Source organism: Balaenoptera borealis, assembly GCF_965194805.1.
Source record: "Balaenoptera borealis genome assembly, chromosome: 18".
NCBI lineage: Eukaryota > Metazoa > Chordata > Mammalia > Artiodactyla > Balaenopteridae > Balaenoptera > Balaenoptera borealis.
In genome coordinates this window covers 72,780,632-72,804,561 of record NC_138877.1, presented here as the reverse complement: position 1 = coordinate 72,804,561, position 23,930 = coordinate 72,780,632, and the positions used below count along the sequence as shown (strand labels likewise).

Sequence of the window (23,930 nt, the reverse complement as noted above, 5' to 3'; positions counted from 1 at the left end):
TTTTGGCTGAAGCAGCTGAGTGAATGATGTTGTCTTTTACTGGTATTGACGTGTTTACTAACTAAATGCGTGACTTTTAACCTCAGTAAAACTTGTTTTCCTCACCTGAAAGAAATAGAAGCAAAGATATGTACTTCACAGGGTTTGTCAGTATTAACTCAAATAACACATTCAAGACACTAATTATAGAGCCTGGCAGATAGCAAGCATCTAATGCAGGGTAGGTATACGTAATCTAAGTAATCATTATAAAGCACCACACTGTCATCCTTAATTTGGCCATCAGCATTTTTAGATTTTGTTTTGTTTTGATTTTTTTTTTTTTTTTTTGCCTCTTTGATAGATGCTCTGCATCTTTCCTATCACCATAAGAAGAACACTTGTTCTACGCTCACAGATGAATTAAGGGATATTTTCAGAACTGAATTTTTACAAACACAAATACTGTATGTAATAAGGTACTCTGGAAGCAAGTTTGAATGTCAAACTAGCAGAAAACAGACTTAACAATCTCCTTTCTAAAACTCCAGGTTCACTTTGTAGTTACTACTACTGCTAACTAACTTTTGTTTTACATTTTGCATTTTAAAAGTGCTTTAAAATATAATTCTCAAAGTATTACTATCAGAGGCATTTCATTATAATAACAATAAACAAGCAAATAAAAAAATAATAACAGCAACCACTGAGGCTGAGAGAACTAAAGTACACACAGGCTTAAAATCATTGGGAGACTAAAGTACCATTGGTTTTGCAGCTAATATGTGGAAATATTGGCTTAAAATATCTCCTCACTACAAATGCTGTGCTCTCTCCACTGTCTGCTCACTCCTCAAGGAATGACAACTGTTGTTGACCTACAGTAATAAAGAAGATCTCAGAAATTAGGATATTTGGCTTCCCTAGATTTGAAGTTATTTTGGGATACAATTCCTCCCCAAGATAATTTAGTCACCCCAAATGTAAAGAATGAGGAAAGCAAACTCGCCCTTCATCATTGCCGTCATTTTTGTTTTAACCTGGCATTTTCTTTTCTGTCCTACACATAGGTTCCTTCTTCTTGTGTACTCAGGTACCTCTCACTTTTTGCCTCTTTCTTGCATAAACAAATAGATGGCTATAGGAAACTATTCTTAGCATCAAAATATACATGAAATCATAAGTCATTTGTATCAGAATCACCTTTATATATGACAGTTTCTATATTTTAAATGATTTAATCATTTAAATGAAACTGTTGGACATTTTTTCATGTGTCAGGTACCACACTGGTTATTCAAAATAAGTTTAATGGGACAAGATAAATGACCACAATGTACCATTATAACTGTAGATTTTGGTGCTCATGTTATAATATGAAATAAGACCAGTCCTTGCCCTCAAAGAGCCCCTAGTTTATAATAGATGATACTCTCCTCCTCAGCAGAGAAAAGCATCTTTGTCTAAATTCTAGCCAATTTTTGAGCTTCATCAGGAAGCCTTTGCTGTATCAGAAGGCATTTATATTCAAGCATCTCACGTCTTCCCCTTAATCTTGTCTAGATTCATATGGCTTGCCAGATGTCCTAGAAATGCCCAAAGGGCAGAGGCTGGGTTTCCACCATCTGTAAATGGTCCTTTGTAATTTTGCAACAATGCCATCTCCCCTTTCCCTACACCCATATCAAAAGCCAAACACAACAGCTGGATGTTCAATTATTCAGGCTTCATAAGTACTCTTTAATTATCACTATACACCATCTTTTAACCCAATAAACACAAAATTATGCTGTGTAGTTATAGTTATAACTGCACTAAGTATGGGAAATATTTGCATTATTTATTTTTTCTTTGGGACTTTTAAATATACATTTACAAATAATTTAAATATCTATATTTTTTATATTTAACTTGGAACTGCTACTTATTTATTAACTTATACATTTAATTTATTTTTATAATGTAAAATGAAATATCTTTAATTTTACTGTCTTTTGTGTGATTAAGTTCTTAGTTAGATATAGGGAATATCAGAGACTGCTTAAGGAGATCTACAAGAACCTTAGATTGTCTGGCTACACTCATCTAAAATGAGTGTAACTTATGTGCTAACAATTTTTGTGGGCTTTTAATTCTTTTTTAAAGAATAAAAAGTAACCCTGCCATGACAATCACCATGACACTTAATATCCCCAATTTGCAAATAAAAAGCACCTTCATAAAGAAAAACATTTGGCAAAATAAATCATATGCTATTTATTTCAAGTATAACAAAGAAAGTATTACTTGAAAATAATATTTTAGATATTAAAAATGACTTATTTAAGCAAAAATTTTATCTTCCTTAACATTATTTTCAAGGAAAAAAATATTAATGAACTGTATCGGTACTACACCACTTCAAATATCTCTTTCATTAATTACTAAAAAAAAAAATCTCTTCATGATTTAACTTTTTCAGTGTAACTTTGCATGTGGGTTTGTCCAGTAGTTCTATTGTCTGAATAAGAACTACTCATGAAGAGACTTGAATATGGTTTCACCAAAAAAAAAAAAATAAAAAATAATAATAATAATGATTGGCTAGCAATTAGAGACAATTTTTCTACTGTGGCTCTTTTTTTTTTTTCTTTTATACCTATGTCTGTACTGTGCAACATTTAAGTTGTATTCTTAGCATGTCTTTACTCTCCTAAATGTTATTTCTTATTGAATGAGGTAATCAAATTTCTGTCTCATGATACTTTTATTCACCTTACATCAACACATGGTAAGAAGAGTATTTATCTCCTGTTGGTCAGTCTTATAAAAGGCAAGAGCAAATTCTAAAAACATTTATTAGTATCTTAATATAGTGACTTCAAAATCATTTTTAATAAAATATTAAAATAAGTTTATCTTAAAAGTTAAGAAAATGAAATAAGCACTCAGAATAGAGTACGTCTACATTTTGCTCAAATCTCAAATTAAGCCCTGGCAATTATTTCAGAATAGATGGTGTAGTAGGCTGAAAAACGGCCCCCAAAGATATCAGGTCCTAATTCTTGACATCTGTAAATGTTACCTTATAGGGAAAGTGTGTTTGCAGATATGGTTAAGTTAAGGATCTAGAATGGAGAGTATCCTGGATTATCTAGGTGCGCCCTAAATGTAGTCACATGCATCTTTGCAAGAGGGATGCAGAGGATATTTGACAGACGCAGAGGAAGAGGCAGTGTGAAGATAGAGCAGAGACATTCACAGATGCTGAACGTGAAGACTGGAGAGATTCAGCCACAAGCCAGGGAATGCTGGCAGCCCCCAGAAGCTGGAAGAGACAAGGAACAGAGCCTCCACGGGGAGCTTAAGTCTGTCATATTGATTTGGGTCCAGCAATATAGATTTTGGACTCCTGGACTCCAGAATTGTGAGAGAATACATTTCTGTTGGTTTAAGCCACCAGCTTCGTGGTAATTTGTTATGGAAGCCACAGGAACCTAGCACAGCTGAGAATGTTAGACAGTATTGGTGTATTACTGGATGAATTCTAAGACAGAAGCATTCCAAGACATCTATTTACTTCTGTGGGCCTAAAAATATTTTCTCTCCTATGTGGCACATCTTTTTCCCCTGGTATTGCTTTATCTTTGCCTACCTCTCCATTCCTGCCATTGCAGAGGTCTATTCTGACATAAACAGAGGCCAGCAGTGTAGTTCGGGAAGACCTCACTTCAACTACATCTCTTGTCCTCTGGGATTTCTTTGTCTGCAGGAGTTTCTCAGTCATTCTGACCCTCATTCAAATCTAGAGTTTCGCGCCCTGGCTGGGACATCTCTTGACCAATAAATGCCCTACTCTTTCATGTCTTGGGTGAAAAATTCTAAGTACAATGTTTCTTGGAGGGTCCCCATGGGTCTGAGACCCAGGTACCTATAGCAGGAGTCAGCTCAATAGCAGACCCTTTAATCAGCTGTTCCTCTTTCTCTGTTTTCCTTTTTTGGTCTGCCACTCCTGTTGCTTGAGAATATTTTTTTAAAATAAAAAATCCACACACAATCCCTAGACTTAGCTCTGCACCTGGATGGAACCAAACAAGACAGCTGGTGCGATGAGTGGCTCTAGATGAAGACCGGAAGATGCAGTATTTCCACAACTGGAATTGGAATTAGTACTCACTGAGCCGACAGCCATATAGACCCCCTGTTGGTGGCAACAGGGACAGAGAGCCCAGTTGGTAAGCAGAAACACCACAATGATAGGGTTCTTGCCCCTGATGGCTGGTGATGGGGCAAGGTGGGAGTTGAGCAATTGGCTTAGGCATTAAGGAGGCAATGGTAAGTGTAAGGACAGTAGAGTGAACTGACTTTTTTTAATGGCTTTGAAACTTTGAAAATAGAAAATGGCATGCTCAACTGAGCCATAAATTCTAAACTCTTCATGGATACCTCTATGCCATCATTCAAAAGGACGCTTATCTCAGATGGCGCTGAAAATCAGGCCCCAAACTGAATTGGAAGGATTGCTGAGTTATACATAGACTAATGCAACACTTAATAGGTCTCCTTTGCTAAATCAAAGTCCCTGATAAAGTAACACTGGGGCCATGAGACCTGCAATGGGGACACTTCTTGGATGGACACGTCTAAGAATCTTCAGTTTTCTCTAATCATCACCTCCATCCTCCAGGCGGGGAGAAGTAGCTTCCTTTCTGTCGTGGAAGAGAATACCTGCTCCTCAAGTGGTGACCAAGTAAAGGTCATGCTCTCAGACAGAGGTCTCACGAGGTGATCTTGTTGTCCAAACTCTGTCCCATCTTCCCTCATTGCCTCTCAACAAAGCGTTGGCAAACTTTTTCTGTAATCAGCAAAAGAGTGACTGGTTTTTGCTTTGAGGGCCAAGAGGCAAAATTGAGATCATGATGTGGGTATTTATGTAGCCTTTTTAAAATGTCAAATCCACTTTTAGGTCACAGGCCATACGAAAACAGGCAGCAGGTGGGATTCAGATCCTGGGCCATAGTTTGCTGACTGCTGACCTCAACTTATTTGTTTTCAAACTTTAGAATCCATCACAGTCACATAGAGGACTTGATAAGATCATTTCTAGGGCTCAAAGGCAGAGTTTTTGACTCAGTGGTTCTTGGGTAGGTAAAGCATTTACATTTCTAATAAGTTCCTAGATTTTGCCGACACTGCTGAGTGGAAAATCACTGCTCTAGACGGTAAGATTAAATGTTAGTCTGTGCAAGGAAACACAGCCCTAGTTCTGAGAGGGAAAATCATACTCAGCCTGCCGGATAAAGCTAGTATGAACCTACAGGCACTGGGGTGACATGTTTCAGAGGGGCTCTTGGGGCTGTGGAACCAGAGAGGGCAGAACATAAAATTGGAAGGATGAGAATGTGTTGATATGTGAACACCTGGAGTCAATTTACTGACTCAGGCTTTAATAACCTGGCCAGGAACCTGGAGCAGATCCTGATAAGCTGTTTATACTGTTTCTTGAAGCTGGAACATGACCGTGACCTATGGAAAATGGGGTAGGGATGTTGGAAACATTTTGGCACATTATTGAGGAAGGATTCTGGAGGCAAGTGGGGAGATATTAGTTTTGATCTATTATGTGAGATAAGAGAACCCCCCATTTAATTATGTCCCCTAAAGGCCCAACGATCACTCATTTTACTCTGACAATAGAACTTACTGGTAAGGAAGCCAGCCACAGCATGGAGCCCTGGCCAAAGACCGTTTAAAGTGAGTCCAAGGAGACCACAGATGCACGTTGTAGTCAATTCCCCTGACCCCTACGTGCATAATTGTGACGGGTACTCTTAGCAGTAGATTGGGGAGCTGCACTTTGAGAACTAATGCACACCCTATTGGCTCTCTGAGCTGTGAAGTAACTTAATATGGTAGGTGGACCACATGGAAATTTCTGCAGCTGCCTGCCCCTAGCCAAGAGAGCAAAGCAGAACACTGCATCTCAGGAGAAGCTGCAGAGATTTGTACAACATCAAAGACTTAAAGTGCATAGGAGTGTGATCCCCAAGGCATAGCTGTTCAACAACCTGTTCTGTACCTGCAAAATCTCAATGGGTCCTGTAGAGGGTAAATGACCCAAGTAAACCCAAGTACTGCCCCAATTGCAGCTCCTGTGCTGGATGCAGTATCCACACAAATGTTGGCACTTGGTTAGCTCCTAATGAACTGGCAAAAGCATGATTTTTATCCTGATCGTTAAAAACTGTCATTCATTTCAGTCTTGTCCTACATCTAAGCATAGTATCGGTATGTGGAGTCTCTCCTATCTTTTCGTGAGACAGACTAGCCATCCTCTGAGAGACAGGTCCTGTCAATGAGACACCATGTACTTAGAAAAGTATTTGGCGTTGTAGAATCCAGGAAAATGCTGTGGGAAGAGTAACATACAGGAGGAAAATCCCATGCATTGGGACTGGGAATATTCATTCACATGCATGCTGATTTCCCTCCCACCAACACTAACACTCGATTTCAAGGGAACATCATTCATCTCCTGAATTACTGCAGCATCATTCAAACTATTGTCCCTGCATCCAACCTTATGGCCAAGCCATTTCCTTCCAGTTTTCTTCTCAAAGGCAAACTGGATAGCGTCACCCACTTGCTTACATCCCACAATGGCTTAGTTACTGTTACATAAAGATCGCACTTTTTAACACGTCTTAGAATGTTCCTTAAGTCTAAATGCTGACAAGATGTATTTCATCCTCCTCCGTATATTCCAGGCACACTGGGCTTGTTTGTGCTTCTTGTTCTTTCCTTGTCTCTCTTTTAGAGTTTTAAATTGGTTTCTTCTCTCAGGTACACTCCTGTCTCCAAAATTTGTTTGCTTAATTCCAGCCTATCTTTCAGATTTTAACTGTACTGTTACATTCCCCAGAGAAAAATCTCCCTTGCCTTTCGGATGAGGCAAAAAATTCATATTTATTGGTGTGATTATTTGGTCCCTTGTATCAGGGTCCATATATTTTCATGCTCACCTTTGTTTCATCTGTTCCTAATAGGGTGTCTAATTATACACATTTATGCAATAAATAAAGCAAAAAGGGGAAAAAGGAAGGAAGAAGAAATTGAGACAACGCTTTACAAGGGAGATAAGAAAGTCTACACAAAGATGTCATCTTCAGTATTAGGAGAGAAATGGTACCCTGGAAAAAAAATTCAACAGGATGAAATAATAAGAAGAAAACTAAACAAGAAAGCTATTGGCTATTTCTACTTATTAGTAAGAATGCAAAGTCCTAAACAAAACTCTAGCACATAGAATAATTCTGGATATTACTTTAAAAATTAAAACTGTTATTATACATCTTTTATTCCAACTAATAAACACATAGTTTTATAAAGGATAACTATGAATATAAATTTTTACATTAGTGGGTCAAGGGAGAGTTAAGTAGATACATTAATTTAGGAGATACCAAAAAGATGATTTCCAGTTCTGAAGAAAATCTTTCTTAGCTACAAATAGATTTTCTTTCTCATATTAAAGAAAAGGTCTCTATTGCAAATAAATGGTAGGTGACATCTGAGTTAATATGAATTTCTTTTAAGGTCTGAAGTCTACTAGAGTTTGTAGTATGTTCTTGACGTTCATATTAACAGTATAAGAACAAAAACTACAACAACAAATAAAAATGAAATAAACCTTGCAATTAAACATCTAAAAAATTATTTCCAGATAACATGATTGGCAAATAGAAACAAATAAATGAAGAGATACAAGGGAAATGAGTAATCTATTAGGATAAAGGGATTTTGATATGAACTGGGAATCATTCAAATAACAGGAGTTTTAAAGACAAACACACGTAAATGTTAATTATGATTATATCTGTATAGTTTTAATCCAGGAAATTAATATGTATTTATTGCAGCTTTTGGATTTTCATATTGCTTATATAATCAGAAAGAGTAGTGGCTATATAAGTTTTTCAAAGAATGGGAAATTGCATTATTTAGAGCTTTAGTGACTTAATATATAGAGTGCCTACTGGGCTTTATTCTTGTCAAACTCTAAATCACTTTCTGGTTGTAAGTTAGACACTAATGTAGATAAATTAACTCTACAAGGTCACTTGGGCATCATTTAGAGCAATGCTCTGTTCTGGAAAGCGTAGGAAACTGCACAATAAACTTGGACTTATACAAATGGAGACTGTACATTTTTAGTGATTTTTTTTTTTTTTTTTTTTTTTTTTTAGTAAGTGTATAAGAACACACAAGGTCAAAAGTTTGTGGTTCTTCCCATATTTTAACTCCGAAAGTCGATGTTTTATTCTGCCCTGTTTCTATTTGTCCAGATAACTCTAGGTCTCTTCCTATTTAATTGTTTTCAAAAGGGTTTTTTGTTGTTGTTGTTTTTCAGATTTTAAAATATTATCGATGAGAAATTTTACTTTGGGGGGGATGAATTTGATTTTAGAAATTAGGCAAATGCCATTCAAAGCCAGGTATGATGTTTAAGTCTGTGATTAAAGGATCCCAGCGATGCTTTGGTGACATATCATAGGACATATAATATAATGGCAATAATTTTACTTGGAAGCAAGGGACCTGGTTGTAACACCCATGTCAATGGTTGGAAATTTTAGAGAAGTCCCTTAAAATGTTTGAATCTCTGTTTTATCACCTTAAACTGTAGTAATATTGTATAACTTCCCTTTCCTCACAGAGTTCGTGGTCAGAAACTGATACATTAATTTAGTAGCCTTGTTTTTATTGTAAACAGGGTCTTTGTAAATACCTTGGGTAGCAGGGAGCATTTTTGACATTCATAGCTTCTGAGCTGAACAAATTAAGGTCACATGAACTATATGTTTTCTAAAAATATTTAATTAAAGTATAAATAAAAGTTTAATTTAGATATCTATGGTTTCTAAAATACAAACATCCAACTGCAATATGTACTTCCCGCATTAATGCATGTTTTATACAGAGAATATCCTTTTTTCTGCATTTTCTATAAGTGGTGGAACTCCATTTTTCCTTACTTAATATATCTTGGGTCTAAGTAGCCATGATTTATGGATAAACTACTTTCCATAGGTAGAGATATGAGATTTATAACCATTCTGTCAGGAAAAATAAACACTTTCTTAATATATATTTATGTGTATAAAATGTTCTTCATGTAGTTATTGGGGGGAGGTATCAGAATTGTGCAGCAATGATGATAAATTAGGGTTTACTAGATTAAGTCTGGATAAAACTTTACTTCTGGGGAGATAACTATGAACAGCATTAATTTCCTTCGTTTTTACTTTTGATTGTGATTTTCCTCAAACGTTATTTAGGTTTGAAAATCTATCTCAATAGAATGATTTCTCCTCTGTTCTATATGTAACATGGACTCTGGTTCTTGGGAGATGTGAAAAGATCTGTTTGACACAGCATTTTGTGCAGAAATTTCTGGTTACGTCCTCTTACATAGACTCCATACTTACTTCAGATAATAAAGCATGGCCAAGTTTAGTTCAGTATGTCATGTAGATTGTCAACATCAGAATGCTACAACACATTGCTTCAAACAAATGTGTATCTATATGTATACACACACACACATATGTAAGTATATAATCTGGTCAAAAAGAACCTGTTATCTGGTATTGGTTCATAAGTTTAAAATATTTGTCCTAATATTTTTTATTCTGATCTTACATTAAAAACACAAGCTGTGTATCTTGTAAATATACAAAAATGTCAGATACGTTTCAAATGGCTTGGTTCTCAAGGTAAGTCTCATAAAGTGCTTTTGCAAAAGGTCAAAATCCATTCATAGCTCACTTGAGTGATTTTAAGATTAACATTTTTAAATACCACTTAAATGAGAGGCCATGTTCTCTTGCAGACTTTCTACATGCGAGCTTATGTTTTGTATATTCACTGGCCCTTCTTTCTCAATATCTTTTGCTCTTTCCTCATTTCCTAAATTCTAAATATTTGGGAACCACAGAGAATAATCTTGGTCTTCCTTTGCTCTTTATACATTCACTCTCTTGGTAATCTCATACCATCCTAAGATTTTATTCTGAGAAGCCCCAACTTTATATAATTTATATTACTAGCCTCTCCTCTCCATGGGAGCAAATCCCAGGGCCTACTGGACATCTCCACATGCATATCTAATAGATAGCTCAAATTTCCTGTGTCAAAACTGAGCTCCTGATTTCCCTCTGTAAGCCTTCATTCAAGGACACCACTCAAATATCAATGCCTGCTTGTGAATTAGAAACATTCTTTGGTTAGATGCAGACTAAAATTTTGGGTTCATGTAGACCAAAGTGCATATTGCATTACCATATGGGAAAAAAAAAAGTAATAAGAAACTCTGGCAAAAATAATCAGGAGCAAAATGCATGGTTTGGAGAGAATGGGATCTATATTTTATTCACCACTCACTGCCATGGCAGGAAAAATACCGTACAAAGCACAGTCTGTAAACCATGCCTTCCTGTCTCCTTAAGCCCTTCTCTCTCAGTAAATGGTGATTTCTTTGTTCTCATACTCAGGCTGCAAACTGACTTTTTTTTTTTAATAAGGGCTCTATTTATTTATTTGTTTATTTATTTATTGGCCATGCCTCATGGCATGTGGGATCTTAGTTCCATGACCAGGGATTGAACCCTTGCCCCTTTCATTGGAAGTGTGGAATCTTAACCACTGGACCACCAGGGAAGTCCCCAGACTGACTTCTTTGTTTCACTTCAGTCATCCAATCCATCAAAATATACTCCTGGCTTTGTCTCTGGGTGATGTCCAGAATCTGACCACTACTCGCACCCTGGTCCTGGTCACCTTCATTTCTTACCTTGATTAGAACAGTAGCCTCTTGCTTCTCTAAGACTTAATTTCAACACAGGAATAAAGGCAGATATTTTAAAATAATCCATTGGCTTCTCATGTCACTCAGCAAAAATACTTTTGTTGCCTACAAAGCCAACACAATCTGCCCCATGCCCATCCCTCTATCTCTCTTCCTCACAGCGTTATTCTCACAGTGGCAATCACATTGGCCCCCTTGCTCCTCCCTAAGCTGGCCAGGGTCTTTGGACTTGCCCTTCCCTCGCCTGGAGTGCTTAGTCCCTCCATTATCCACATGGTTTGTGAATCAAATACTTCTAATTTTTGCCCCAATATCTCACTACCACCTTATTTAAATTTCATTTTCTCCCCTAAATGAGCCCAGTGCCCTTTCCCTCCTTCATTTACTCACATTGCATTTATAACCATCTGACTTAATCACTTCTAAAGCAGGTTTTTCCCGGCCACATGATCTAAAATAAAATTCCAAACTCCTCTAACAGTACCCACTCTCCTCCCTCCTATTTTTCTCCTTAATACTTATCATTATTCCACCTTGTTCTACAATTTGCTTTTATTATTATTATTATTTAGGAGTGTATCTTTGATCTTATTAAGTGGAATTACATATTCCTCTGTCTTCTTGGTGTTTCTCTGTATGGACGCATACACCATTATTCTATTATTATTATTCCGTTTTCATTATTTTTTAGGATACTATCACGAAAAATTCTCATACAAATAACTTTGCGCCGATAGGAATATTTTTGTGGGATAGATTTTATTTTAAAGTAGAATTGCCAGATGATAGTCTATATACATGTGAAAAAACAGCAGATATTACTCATGCTTTTTTCCAAAAATCACTGCTATATCATATTCCTTGCTGTTGCATATGAGAATGCCAAATTCCCTACATTCTCAACAATATCTTACAGTATGGCTACATAAATTTTTGCCAATCTGAATGAGAACTCTGCTAACTTGTTTTAATATATTTCCGATCTTTAGCAGCCATTTTCACTACTTCTTTGAGATTTAAATACTTATATAATTTGTCCATATTCTATTTGCTTATTTGCATTTTTTCTCAGTGATTCTGAGTGTCTTTTGATATATGTTATGTATAAACTATTTGTTATTTGTGTCGCAAATACTTTTCCGGGACTGGTTTTTCTATTAAGCTAAGTTTATGCTGTGTTTTGCTGCACAGTTTTTTTTTAATTTTAATAATTCTTTCTAGTTTAATATTTTCATTTATGTCTTATGGGTTTTGTATAATGATTACAAATTTTAACCTGAAATTTGAACAGTAAATCTCAGATGGATAGAAATAAAGTATACATTATTTAGCTGAAATTCACAGTGTGTAAGATTAACAAAGTTATATACCCTTACTTTTTTTTTTTAATTTTTTATTTATTATTTATTTATTATTTTTATTTTTGGCTGTGTTGGGTCTTCATTTCTGTGTGAGGGCTTTCTCCAGTTGCGGCGAGTGGGGGCCACTCTTCATCGCGGTGCGCGGGCCTCTCACTATCGCGGCCTCTCTTGTTGCGGAGCAGAGGCTCCAGACGCTCAGGCTCAGTAGTTGTGGCTCACGGGCCCAGTTGCTCCACGGCATGTGGGATCCTCCCAGACCAGAGCTCGAACCCGTGTCCCCTGCATTGGCAGGCAGATTCTCAACCACTGCGCCACCAGGGAAGCCCTATACCCTTACTTTTTCCTTAAGAAGAACCAGTGTTCACAGCTCCATTTTAGGAATTCATCCATCAGTTCCTTCATATAGGAAATATTATATTTCTCATTTAATAAAATTCCTTACATACCTGGATTTGCTTTTGAATGTTGTCCTTCTCTTGTAAAGTATTTCACCAATAATAATTCTTTGATGACCATGGTCTTATACTACACTCCTATGAATTCTAGGGCACCTCCTCTTCCTCGATAATGTTGTGCATTATCAAAATTCCTTTGCTTCTTTGAACCTTTCTCTTCTGGATACCCTTCCCAAAGGCAATAATCACGGTTATTCTTTGTACAAAGACTGATTTAACTTCACCCATAATGAAATTTACAAAGAAGCAAAGCACATTGAATTTACTGCCTTTTCAATGAGTTCGGCCAGCACTCCTCCTTTTAAAGTACTTATATAAAATATATAATAATTGTTCTCTTACTGTATTTGTGTGTCTTATAGTGTAAAACAATGAACCCTACTTAAAAGCAAATCAATTCCTTTCTTTATAAAAAAAAACACCCGTTATATATGAAAGAGCTTTTCAGCTTCCCCAAAGTAAAATTTCTGTTAATTCAGAAAAACAACGATTTTCTGCCTCTTCATTTTAGTCAGATCACAAGAGAAAACATGTGCCAACAATGCACAAAATCATTATTTCTTCACAACACACTTTTCCTTTAATTCTTCTCATGTGTTTAGAAGGACGTAAATAAAACCATACGTATTAAATTCAAAGTTTTTTCTGAGTCTCATTTCTCCTTGACGTTGAGAATTCACAATGGCAATGCCTGCTGTTTATACTGCTGTGGCCCCTGTGTTCTATTTGGAAACCTAGTTTGTCTTCCTTCTACCTCTTAAATTGGCAGCCAGTCCTAGGACCTCAAGCTCCCTAAATAAGAACATTCTACAGGGTTTTTTTCCCACAGCCTTCTATCTTTCTGTATTAGCATGGTTTCCACTCCCCTTTTTGCTAGATGATCTGTATCAAGGCCATTCTTGTTTAGAGAGATCTTGAGTTCTTGTTTAGAGATCCATGCTCCGATTTCTCAAAGCAATATTTAATTCCCTGCTAACCACCTACTTCCTTTCAAGGGTTCTCAGTTTCTGCTGATATTGCCATAGTTATCTTGGTCAGCTCTGCTTAATATTTATGGTTTCATCTTTATTTCTCTCATACTAACCATAAGCATCCAAACAGCGACCACGATTGATTCTCCCTTCAAAAGGTCTTTTCCAGCTTTCCTTTCTTTTCCATTGCAGTCATTGTCACCATATTCTAGACTGCTATCACTGTGCCATAATATTACAATACCCTTATGCTAGCTTCCTGAATTCACAAATACAATTGTTAAATTAACTTCCAAGAATTCTCGTGCCACTTCCCTTCTAAGGGAAAATAGTAGCTCCTCAATAAATATTTATTGACTGCCTGGCTGAACTTTCACTGACCCCCCATTACCAGTATCATGCAGATAAATTGCTACAAGATGGCAATTAAGATTTCTGTATTATGTCACAATTTGTATATGTGTCACATTATAATTTTATCCTTCCTGAAATCTCTGTTCCCAGATACGAGCTCTGGTTTTCTGACCACCCTGGGATGCATCCATAACTATGTCTCTGCATCTGTAACTTATCATGTATGCAAAAACAACTTCCAGTGTTTTCATTAAAATGCTGTATATTCATCAAGTAGAAATACAAAACTGATTTCCCAGGAAAATTCCCTAATTTTTCAAGTTCTCCATGACTTGTTCTTTGTTTACAATGTCTGTGTTGTATAACTCATTTATCACTTACCTGCTACTATGTATTATGGTTATCTGTGTCTATATGTTAGCTTTCCAATTAAACTAAACATAAAATGTCTGAGATACATCTTTACTTTTTGGTCTTTCTCAGCTTGGTGCACAGCGGTTTTTTTTAAACGTTAATCGGCATGAAAAGAACATTAGGGAGGAAGTTTGCACTGGATCCCTGAATCTTAAAATAATATATTTTCGTAATTGGCACCATACACATTTCTAGCCACATTATCTAACTCCTTGAGTCCACATATTCTACTCCTCATACTTGCTATTGCTTTTCTTTCTTTTTTAAAAATATTTATTTATTTTTGGCTGTGTTGGGTCTTTGTTGCTGCGCACGGGCTTTCTCTAGTTGCGGTGAGCGGGCTTCTTATTGTGGTGGCTTCTCTTGTTGCGGAGCATGGACCCTAGGCGCGCGGGACCAGTAGTCATGGCTCGCGGGCTTAGTTGCTCACATAAATACAGTAAAGTTTACAAATAATAAGTGTAAAGTCAACAAAGTTTCTTCCTATAATTATCACCAGATCAAAGAAGAGAAGATAATCATCATCAACCGCTGTCTTATCCTTTCCCACCTGCAATTTTGGCTCCCCAAATTATCATAATATTCACATCTAACACTCTAAGTTAGGTTAGCTTTGACATATATATATAGTTGTTATTGTTTTGTTTCTTTCAATTAAGATTCGACCTCTGAGATTTCTTCATTTTGTTGTTCATTCCTTCATTTCATTGTCCATTCATTTTAATTGCTATTGTTGTATAAATAGATCACATAATTTATTTATCCATAATTTCTTTGTTCATGGACATTTGGGGTTCTCAGATTTAGGAATTATGAATGTTGCTGCCATGAGCATTATTAAAGATATCTTCTGATACACATGTCTACACATATAAACACATAGGTACACCCTTCTGCTGAGCATGACTAGTAGAAGTGCTTGGATCAGGTCATGTCTATCAGCTTTAGTTGATACTGGCAACCTGTTTTACAGACTACTGGGTCATTTTAATTTGTGTTTTGCTTCACTTTTTAGCTTTGGGACTTCCCTGGTGGTCCAGTGGTTAAGACTCTGCCCTTTCACTGCAGGGGGTTTGGGTTCCATCTCTGGTCAGAGAACTAAGATCCCACATGCCGTGCGGCGTGACCAAAAAAAAGCACTTTTTAGTTTCTTGCCCAACAGAGCTTAACAGTTTGGTAAATACCTTGCATAGGAACTTCAGAATCTAAAATTTACTTTTGTACACCTCCTTACTCACCAAGATATCAGCCTGTTAATTCCTAGCTTCCTTGATTTCCCCATACTGCAATTTTTGTCTCTCCATCCATCTTAGATTATCAAAAGCTCTACTGTATTCTCTGAATTTGAGCATCAACCTTTTGCCTGCATTCTTAACTTCTCAACTTATGCCAAAAACTTGTACCTGACCTTAGGAGAAATCAGCTTAAAGAAGGTCCAGCTTCTTTGAAACTATTCCCTCCACAAAAGATCTTAATGACTGTATGCCTGATTTAATCAGTAGTTAGCTAATCTCTTCCATTTTGTTTTGTTTGCTTTTTTGGCATGGCACTTTATCCACTTTTCTCAGTTGCTCTCTATGGGGGCATGGTCTTCTAAGAGCTATCTCCCTAACATATTTGGTAAAAATGCTAAAGCATCTCCAGCTGGGGATCTTTGCGGGATGGATTGATGATTGTTCCAGACTTCTGCAGCTGAGAGAGCTGAAGTATGTCCCACCTTGGGAGGTACAATATTGTACATGATATGAGTGAATATAAAAGGAATCCGTGTACTGAAAAGCACTTCTGCCAAAGAAGTTGTACACGGTGGGCCTCTGATCCCGGCTGGACTAAAATAATGAGTATGATAAATGTGTGTCCTTGTCCCTACATTCAAACATTTTGAATGAAGCACCATTGGCAAGTCATTCCAACTCTCTGTTCAAATTCCAGATGTTGGATTGCTTCCGGTTCCAATAGTTCCATGGCTTACAATTGCCATAGTTTGGTATTAGAACCAAACACATACCTCTTAAACTACAATTTACAAAAATTATCTCACACTATTATAATTTTGATATCATTAGCAAAGTCAGAATATAAACATGAAATTCAAATCAGTTCTTATATTGTCCTTGAATGGTGGAAAAAGTGTGAGATACTATCAAGCAAACTAAACCATAGTTGATGTGAAAAAGTATAGGATCTTAAATAGATATTTTCCTTTATAAGTACAAACATATTTTTATGAGAACAAACATGTTTTTACTTGTAAAAAAGGGAGACCTTATTTAATTATTTGGCACGTTGTGTGCAAATCTTCATTTATTTATTCACCAAATATCTAATATACAGTTACTCCATGCTATGAATTCATTTTCACATAAAAAACATTCAAGTACTTTAAGCATATTTGTTGAATAACCAAGTTTGTTACATCCAGATTCTGTCTCAACATACATTGAACTTATAATTTTTAAAAAATTTGTAGGAATCTTAAAAAACACTGATTTAAGAAAAAATATTTTTGCACTCAAAAGAAATATTAAAAGACATGGTATAATTACAAAACTATAAAATACCGAGGGTGAGGTAGAGTGGAAATCAATCTCATGCTTCCCACCGAGCTCACCACTTGTCTAGCAATTATCCTAAGTATTTCCCCACCACTGACAGTGAGAAAGGAAGCTGCTGAGGTTGCCACTTCCATCTTGTATGTTGCCATTTTATCCAATCTATTCCTGTAAATAACTTCTCAAAAACCTTAAATACCCATTTCAAAAGCACTCCTCAAAGCAAAGTACCCACTCGTCCTTCCTTCTCAGAACTTTGTATTCCAACTAAGAAAATTTCACAAAATTTCCCAGCCTGCTGAGAAAATTAAAAAATTAAAAAAGAACTACCTCCCAGGGTTATATCCAGGTACTGTGGTTTACTTTCTCTTTTAATGGTGGCAATATATTGTTTTAGTTAATTCAAAGACACTTAAATAGAAAGAAAACTGAACTGAGAACTAAATGCCTTTAGTTTGCCATAGGTAAGTAAAAATACCTATGTTTTATTACCATATTTTATCATATAATTGGGCCTCTAGCATTTTTTTTTTTTCAATAAGTGTACATCAACACATTTTGATGGTGTTTGGGAGAATAACATCTTATGTTAGAAGTAAGAATAGTTCTAAGCTATTTCAAAGAGATACATTTCAATTGAAACCATGGGGATAATACATGTCCGGGAATCTGCATAACTGGGTGCAGTCCCGCTCTTACACTAACTATTCTGCAAACAGGTCCCATCATAACCAAAGCAAGGATAACATGGGGAGTTGGAATGGTCCACTGAGTGTCTTTAATGTTTTATCTCCTGCTACCTCTCTGCTGTTGACACAGGCCTCCACTCATAGCTAGATCTTCACAGAAGAATTCTAGCTAGCTTGCTAACCTTCAAATATTTTTATCATTCTCCATCTTTTTTCCCACCCGTCTTGCACAGAGCTGCTCAACTCCTCACACATAGATAATTTGCTTCTCTAACCATAATGCCCATCACATAAAATATAAATTGATGTTTGAATGTCAAGATCTACAACTACATTATCCAATCTCATTCTAGAATTCAAACTTTATACTCCACCAGTACCTTCCATTCTTATCTCACTGTTCCTTTGTTTTGCTTTTTTTTCCCTTGAAACTCATCTTTAACTGACTGATCCATTTACTTCTGCTATTCTTCACAATTGATATATGTTTCTTCTGCCCTCCTTTCCACTATTTCAAAAGAGCATCATGCTTTCAATGGCCACCTACAATCACTTTAAGCTATGTTTTTTATTTTTCTTAAATCCTATTCAAGTATTAAAAAAAAATGTTTGTAAATTTTGTCTCTCTCAAGTACAAGGAAGCTCCTTGAAAGTTAGGACACTGCCGTAGACTGTGTAGCATATGTGTTGGTTGGCTACAACCATAACATGAGGATAAATGCTTTCTGAATTCCTTGTCACATACTTATATGAATCAGGTATCCTATTTAAGGATAAGAAAGCATAGGTTTTGACCAAGAAGCTTAATGATACGTATCAGATAAAGGAGGAGATATCTGATCAAACTGAATTTTTCTAAGGGGCCAGGATTCTATGAATGGGCTCTCATAGCAAGGGAAGAAAGGACTGTGGGAATATATAGAAGATGCTTTGAAAGGGTTTGTTTGTTGTACGCTCAAAACCTCTCAAGGGGGGTGGGTGGGTGTGTTTCAGGTCTCTCAATCCAAGCCTAATGAGAGAAGCTTCAGTTGGATCATTGGTAAAACTTACAGCCTGTCTCCTACAGTTGGGGGCGTGGGAAGATGGTGTATCAATCAGGGTTCTATAGTATATATATAGAGAGAGAGAGAGAGAGAGAGAGAGAGGGAGAGAGGGAGAGAGAGAGATGAAGATATTTTAAAGGATTGGCCTAAATAACTGTGGAGGCTAGAAATTCTGAAATCTATAGGAAAGTCTGGCAGCCTAGAAATTCAGGCAGGGGTTGATGTTCCAGTGTTAAGGCAGAATATCTTTTTGGGGGGGAAACCTCAATTCTTCCTTTTAAGGCTTTCATCTGATTGGATGAGGCCCACCCTTATTATTGTGGATAACCTCCTTTACTTAATGTCAACTGTTGTAGATGTTAACTACATCTACCAAATACCCTCAGGGTAACACCTAGATTAGGGTTTGATTGAATAACTGGATACTATAGACTAGTCAAGTTGACACACAAAACCAACAGTCAAAGGTGGCATTTAAACTCAAAGGCAAGCTACACTGTGAGATGTGATGGTGAGCATCAATAAAAGGTAGCTGCTGCACTGGAATTGGTTCCACCAGAGTTTGTGTGGTCCTCATCAACCTCAGAGGGATACAGAGTTAAGTCATCTTAAATTCTCTTGAGGGTACAGCCCTCATTCTAGAATTGCTGGAGTCATCACAGGATCCCTAGAGACTCATCAGGGAGTAAACAAAGAGCCAGAGAATCAAACACTAACTGCGTCAAAGGCTACAGGGGAGATGACTCTGGCAATAGGGGTTAAGTCTCCAATTACCCCAAGTGCCCATCAGAAGAAGAGGCAGCTCTACCCATGAGCACTACCAGAAACCTAAAGGGCAGAATTCGGCAGCTCCTTTTGCAAAGTAAGATTTTTCTGCCTCTCTTCTTCTCTCCTCCATGAACACCCTTAATACCTAAGTAGTTTGAAAATGTACCCAGTGAATGAGGAGGAGGTGACGCACATGGGAGAAGAAGCTGGGTACAGCTCCTTCCCGGCACGCAGTTAGCCAGCCCACGGCCAGTTGGAGTTGGAGAAGTGCAGTAGAAAGAAATTAAAAATTTGACTATTTCATGGGAACAAACATTCTAAGAACAAATTTGAGATTTTTGTGAATGTTTCTTAAAGTAACCAAAGGAATTTTTCCAAATAAGAGTTATTTGAAAAGCTATGAGACTGAGTCTTCATCCAGGGACATAGGAATAAATTTCCACAAGGTAAATTTCAAAGTACAATAAGAGGCCCAATAAAATCGCTTTGTGATAGCTTCCCATGACTCAAACATGTGCAAAATACTGGTTGCAATACGCCATGGGTGGCAGTATACGTGGTAACAGAAACATATAAAATAGAATATTAGAACTAAGAATGCTTTGGACGTTAGGGATTATACAGAAACTTGTAGACTTGGAGAGACAGGAAAGGGGAGAAATAAATGACTGTGGCTTTTTTGGTAGACTCAGGGAGGCTAGTCTAACTGGATAGATGGCTTTGTATTATAGGGCAGTGGCATATAGCAGTTTTTAATTGCTAAGATAAGAACTTTAATTTCACAGGTAATTGAAAGTCTGTACATGTTTTTGAAAAGTAAACCACTGTGATTCAATCTATGATGAATCTGAAAATCTCTAATGGAGATTAGATAGATAGATAGGTAGATAGATAGATAGATAGATAGATAGGTATACATCAGTGTTCTATCATGTATCTGATATTACCCTACTATTTAAGGCAACCAGCCATTTTGCATATTTTAAGATACCTTCATTTTTTTCTTTTCTTAAAATGGAAGCATTCTAAAAAGTACAAAATTCTAAAACTTTAGAACTTATTTACCTAGTGACTTTCTTCTGGATAGATAGATAGATAGATAGATAGATAGATAGATAGAGGAAAAATGAGAGAAAAATGAGGTTGGCATTAGGAGAAAGTAGTTACAGTCAATAAGAAAATCATGAAATTGGTGATTCAAGGGTGCCGTCCTGTGACATACAACTTGTGAGCAGCTTGTCACATTTTATTCTGTTGCTATAATACTGTTGTGTATGTAAGAAGTATCATCGTTCTAAGCTATGTGCTTCTTCTTCCTTGGCTTCTCCCTTTTTGACCACTCCTACCCACCCCACGTTTCTTACTGTGGCAATCGAAGTTCTCAAGAAACACAGGCATTACCTCTCTTTCACCTCCCACTGCCTGTGAGTCACTAGTTCTTCTTGATTTCTCCGTGATTAAGACCAACTATTTTGAACGGGCATTCACAGTTCTTTATGAATGAGCCTCTGATTTCCTTTCCAATCTCATCTCTTACCATTTTCCTTCTCTATATATTCTTGTCAAAGGGTTACAGCAAAACCACAGTGATTTAGGGTAAAATAGGGCATGGATGATACCAAGACATTGTTAAAAAAACTAAAAATATTTGGAGATGGATTCCTTGTGGTTACTTTCAACAGGGACATGAAAGCTTATATTCTTATCAAGAGTTGATGAGAAACAGCATGTGAATAATGAATGTTCATTGCCTGTTCTGGAGGAGTAGAGAATCTCTCAGATCTTGGTGCCAAATCATGGCAGGTGAGCTTCCAAGCCCTGCTTTAGTAAAAACAGCCTTTCCCATTAACTTCTGAGACCTTCTTGGAACAGAGTGGTGGCATTGCTCCTCCAATCTCACACACCTGACCCAATCCTCTTCTCTGTTATTAAGAGTAAGGATATTAGACAATGATGGTCAAGAGTCTAGACATTGGATTAATTAACACGTAGAATTAATTTTCTGCTTTACACCTACTATCTGTGTTACCTTTGGAAACATTGCAAATTTAGTCTCTCAAGACCTCTAAATTCTCATCTGGAAAATTGGATTGCTATTTGTGTTTTAAAAGAAAATATAATGAAACAAGCAAAACACTTAGAAATTAAAGTGTGGAGACTGTAGCTCTAAATTTTCAGGACTTTAACTTTATAGATATGACTTTCCTTTTACTTTTAAACCCAATAGTGCCTAAGAGGCTATGTTCAAATTTAGTGATCTTCGATTTATTTTCCTCCAATTCATGGAGGATCCAACTTCTCCTTGAATATAAACTGTTCTTTTATATGAGTACTATCACTAGAACTATCATTGTTTGCATTCCATTTTTAAAATAAATTTGTTCACTTAATTTTTAGACTTGAAAATTAAAAAAAAAAAAGACATATAATGCATGGAAAAAGTATGCAAAAAATTCTATGGTCTCTTAAAAAACAAAAACCACAGAAACACATACACGGGGACTTCCCTGGTGGCGCAGTTGTTGGAAATCTGCCTGCCAATGCAGGAGACACAGGTTCCATCCCTGGTCCCTGTGGATCCCACATGCCACAGAGCAACTAAACCCGTGAGCCACAACTACTGAGCCTGTGCTCTAGAGCCCGCGAGCTGCAACTGCTGAAGCCTGCACACCTAGAGCCCATGCTCCACAACAGGAGAAGACACCACTGTGAGAAGTCCCTGCACCGCAACGAAGAGTGGTCCCCGCTCGCCACAGTTAGGGGGAGCCCGCAAGCAGCAGCGAACACCCAATGCAGCCAAAAAAAAAAAAAAAAAAAATACACACAAAAAATTCCATCTACATTTTATTTAATGTTATCAAGCTTTTTACCTATGCAAAATTTTGTTAATACTTGCAATTATTCAGTAAATAAACTTCTATGTTCTTGTTTCCATGGTGTAGTGGTTGTCACATTTGCCTCACACTTCTATGCTCTATTTTATTCACATAACCAGAAAAGCAGGCCCCTTTCTACGTTATTTTAACTGCTCTATAAATATAATTTTAATGCGTGCAAAAACACTCGTCACCAAAGTTGATATCCTGATGTAGTTAACAATCGTTTAGCAATATTTTCTAAAAACTCAGCATTATAAATAATATTTGGGGAATGTCTCCATGCTTACAGGTTTTTATGATGCTGTCAGGTTTTTTTTAAACTGTTTGCCCAAAATAGATTTACCTAGTAAAAGAATATGAGGATTTTATGCTTTTTATAATTATTGTCATATGTAACATTGGTCTTCATGATCTGTATTTAGCATACCATTGTATCCAGAGAGATTATCTATAAATTTTCCTTCAACCATTTATTTAAACCACATTTTAAAGGTATTATTATGTACCAAACACCATTATAGATGTTGATGATACACTTGTGAACAAGATAGAAAAGATATCCTTTTCTGGGAGTTGCAATTTCAGTAGAGAGAGGAAGCATATTATAAATCAAGTAGGAAGAATAAAAATGAAAGGTCGGCAGGAAGGAAAGAAGGAAGGAAGGGAGGGAAGGAGGGAGGGAGGAAGAGTGGAGAAAACATGAAACAAGAAGCAAAAGGAAATTTAAAAAGAGTTCTAACAATGAAAAAGGCTCTATAGACAATTGAAATATATGCAATATTTATTTGACCTAATTAGGAGCTAAAGAACAAAAATTTTAATGACAAAATTAGTGAATTGAACACCAAGTTTAAAATAAAGGCAGGAATATGTGCCTGTCCAAAGTGTTAGGAAATAATAGTTTGAAGTTCAGAATTTTCATAGAAAAAATAAGCAAGTGAAATATCAATCAATTATAGGAAATTCAAAACTCACATGTGACCAAAATTCACTCTGAATGACATCAGGGCGATTCCTCATGTCTACATTTTGAGAATAATCTGCTTAATGTAAGCAGTAAAGAATGAGGACTTTTATGAAATCCATCTTACCTTATAACACCTCCAGGAATATGAGGCACTGAAACCTACCATTTTGCCAGTGCAGATTGAGATGCTAACATGGGTATTAACTCATGAGAGCATTATTCAGGAAAAAATAATCATGTTGACTTTTCATTGATATTTGAAAGGAAGAAGTCTGATTAAATCATTAAGTTTATTTCCCACAGGCCAGAGCAAGAGAAGCATTTAGATAAGGTCACCTGGCCTCATATTTTTCTGAGGGAGTGTCTTGGCTCCTCCTAATTGGAATGACTGAAAATGTCCCAAATAGGTTGTTTGTTATCTTCTTCACAAGTGATCACAGAGCATATGATGATTCAAAGGGACTTCCAAATGCACATAACTCAATTAGGGAAGACACAATTCCAAGAAAGATAATATGGTTGCAATCAATAAGTTAGTTACTAAAAATACTCATTTTTCTGTACCAGTGTTTTGAAAGTGCTAAAAAGTAACTTCATTCTTTTCATTTACATGGCAACCAATTAGGATTGTGTTAAAGATATTACTTTTTAA

General features: G+C 36.5%; 2 long non-coding RNA genes across 2 annotated transcripts in view; one reads left to right on the top strand and one right to left on the bottom strand.

The window, feature by feature from the left end:
- The window catches only part of LOC309616055, an 874,860-nt gene that overhangs the window by 678,224 nt on the left and 172,706 nt on the right, over positions 1–23,930 (top strand). The gene's annotated exons all lie outside the window — the stretch shown is intronic.
- Positions 908–9,294, bottom strand: LOC309615854. The gene is made up of 2 exons (XR_014237103.1): positions 2,061–9,294; positions 908–2,030 (listed from the first exon to the last, which is right to left on the bottom strand). It is a non-coding gene; the product is annotated as an uncharacterized lncRNA (long non-coding RNA).